Here is a 3,262-nt window from a genome sequence, read left to right on the forward strand (position 1 = left end):
ATGCCTTAGATTGTGCCTCGAATATAGTGTACACATCAACCCAGGAAAGGAAAGAATTGAATCGCCAAACATACAAAGAGATCAAAAGTGCCGAGCCAAGTGACCCCTTGAGGCTTCCAAGAGCTTTTCTGTCTTTCACACACTAAGTAAATACTGAGCACCTACGATGAGCTAGGAGGCATGTAATAAGTTTCAGGGAATAGAAGGCGGAGAGAAGAAGACACAGAGTTCCTGCTTTCACTGAGACGACTCTAATGATACATCACAGGCAGATCCTTTGAGAACCTATAAGAGGGGCCTCTTCCCTCACCACAAAACCTGGGTGTCAGGGAAGGCTTTCCAGAGGCACCATTTCGTTGAGGTCCATAGGTTGAACCTAGGTAAACCAGGGTTGAGATGCAGGAAGAATTTCAGGCCGGGAAAATAGCATCTTGGAAGGCTATGTGACCAGGGAAACTTAGGACATTCAAGAAACGAAAAATGCCCTATGGGATGGAAGCCAAAGAGTGCAGAGGGCATTCCAGGCAAAAGACATCAGAGAAGAACGTGAGGAGCAAGCCTGAAGGGAAGTGGTCGTATCTTCAATATGCTGGGAAAATACGAGAGCCGTTGGAGCAGGGAGGTGACAGCATTGCATCTGCATTTCCAAAAGGTCATCTTGCTCCACATCACTAATGATTGGAGAGGCTCAACTCCAAACTCCAAGGAGGGACCACTTCACATGAGTCCGATTGGGCCTCACTGCAATGTCTGTCAATAACCAGTGCTGGAGAAGATGTGGAGCAAAGGGAACTCTCCTCCACGGGGAGTAGGAATGGGCGTGGGTAGAGCCGGTATGGAAAAGAATATGGAGGTTCCCGAAGGAACTAAAAGTGGAAGTAGCGTATGGTTCAGCAGTCCGACTCCCAGGCATGGACACACCCACGGTATAAGTGAACAAGATAGATGCCCCGTTTGGGCACATCTATCTGTGCGTGCGTGCGCACATGCGCATGCGCGATGGCCTGCGAGGCAGGGGGTGGGGCGGGGGCTGGGGCTCTGGCGGGAGTCCGTGCAAGCCCCGGGATTGCCTGAGGCAAGCCAAAGGAGCCCCAGATGGAGACGGGACTGCCGGTCGTCGGGTGTCCTGGAAGCCGAATGCGAATGCGGAGGGGCTCGCGGGCCGCGCGGAGGCAACCCAGGTCTGCAGCGGGAGTCGGGGCCCCGGCCAGCCGCTCCCCGCGGCCCGGGAGGGGCTGGGGCTGCGGGGGGGGATCCAAGAATCGGGATGCGCGGCGGGGGCTAAAGGACCTCTTCTGGTAGGCAAAAAGCCTCGAGCACCCGGGATTCCCAGGTGGTCTCCCATCCAAGATCCTAACCGGGCCCGACCCTGCTTAGCTTCCGAGATCAGACGAGATCGGGCGCCTTCAGGCTGATACGGCCTGAGACAGTGGCGCTTGGCTCGGGGCGCCCTAAGAGCCTTGCGCGTCGCCTCCCTTTCGCTCTGCCCTGCAGGTCGGGCCAACGGGCCGCACCTCTCGTCGCGGGGCGTGCTGTACTTGAGCCGCACGACCCGCGACCGGACTCCAGCCTGCTGACGCCGGCCCGCCCCCCGGAACACCGCCAACACCAGAGCAGCAAGCGCCTGGCCGGGCCCGGGGGCCCGAGGGGCTTCCAGGACCCCCCATTGACCGGGAGGGCGTGCGTGCATGCGTGCGCGCGGGGCCTGGGGGCTGGGCTGAGGGGTGCGGAGGTCTCGGCGCCCTCCCACCCGCGGCAACTCCAGACCCGGCCGCGCTGGCTGAGCGGGGCCTCCCCCGGATCCCATTCGCTGCTCAGGCCCGCGCGGCCCCAGATGTGTCGGTCTTCGGCGCCCGCCGCCTCCCAACCCCAGCGGCCCAGGGGCCTCTGAACCTCCTGCGGGCCTAGGCGCAGCGAAACTTGAGCGCCCAACTTGCCCGGCACCTGTCCGGTGCCCAAACCCAGCAGAAGCCAGGGAGGCGCGGTCGAGCGGAGCGCCTCAGCCCCTCCCCTTCGCACTACCGAGGCCCCCCCTTTGCCCCCACGCCAAGCCTTCGACCTTCCTGAGAGAGCAGACGAGCCACAGGCAGGCACACAGACAGACACACAGACACTCGCACGCACCCACGCCAAGGGAGACAGCTGGCCTGCGCAAGCTCCTCAGCCAGAGCCAGAGCGCCTGGGAGAGGCGGGGGCAAGACGAACGGGCCGGCGGCTGGCTGTCAGGAGATACAGAGGCAGAAATACATGAAGATTCCGAGACAGACTCCAAGACGGCAAGAGGAGATACAGACACACACACACACACACACACACACACACACACACACACACACTTGAGTGTGGTCTTTGGAAATACTTGTGTTCGTAGTTGCTGGGTTGAGCCCAACTTTAATACAACCCATGGACTGCGGCCCATCAGGCTCCTCTGTCCGTGGCATTTCCCAGGCGAGGATACTGGGAGTGGGTTGCCATTTCCTTCTCCGGCGGGATCTTCCCGACCCAGGGATCAAACCCCAGTCTCCTGCGCGCGGATGCCTTGCCATCTGAACCAGGACATTGCTCATTCCCTAGGCAAAATACAAAGAATAGAGCTCGTGTTCTACTAAATGGAAAGATGATTTCAAAAACAGAAGCTGTCCTTTGTTGGTATCTTTGAATCTTTATGTAGTTTTCGTTGATTTTTACTGTTAAGGCTAACTGAACAAGGCAAGAGAGAAACCCCAGAATTGAAAAGCAATGGACGTTTTTGAAAGAAACATGTGCAGGTGAAGCTCTCTTCCTTTTTGAGAGATGGTTAAATGCAAAATCTTGATTCAACACATATGACTTTTGTGCACTTTCTTTCAAATCTCCATGACGAAGCCCTAAGGTGTCCAGGAAGAAAGGAGTAGAGGGGCAGACAAAAAGAGCAACCTTTCCCCTTGGTGCCATCTCAACCAGCTGCTTAGTTCCTTCATCTCAAGGACTATCATCTGGGCTTCTCTGGTTTGTCTGATTCTTGTTTCGGGGACCGTTTCTAGTCACAAGGCTGTCAACAGTGGGGGTGGTGTGTGTGTGTGGGGGGAAGCCCTTCTTTCCATTCCGCATGAGACCCAGTGGACAATCCAGGCCCTGCCCACTGCATTGAGTGTGCAGCAACAATATCAACGGTAATGCGGGTGAACAACACGTATTCCTGGAATCCACTCCGTTGGCTACTGACTGTGTGTGGTGGTGGTCTGGAACCTAGACCTGGAAGCTTTCTGGATGATTGCAAATG

At 57.0% G+C, this 3,262-nt stretch overlaps 1 pseudogene; it reads right to left on the reverse strand.

Annotated features, from left to right (window-relative positions):
* Positions 1-1,308: 1,308 nt before the first annotated feature.
* LOC147350732 (5S ribosomal RNA) lies at positions 1,309-1,428 on the reverse strand (annotated as a pseudogene).
* Positions 1,429-3,262: the final 1,834 nt, after the last annotated feature.

This window comes from Bos grunniens, chromosome 20, assembly GCF_055505025.1.
Source record: "Bos grunniens cultivar Pamir isolate PY7600 chromosome 20, Bosgru_T2T1.0, whole genome shotgun sequence".
Taxonomy (NCBI): domain Eukaryota; kingdom Metazoa; phylum Chordata; class Mammalia; order Artiodactyla; family Bovidae; genus Bos; species Bos grunniens.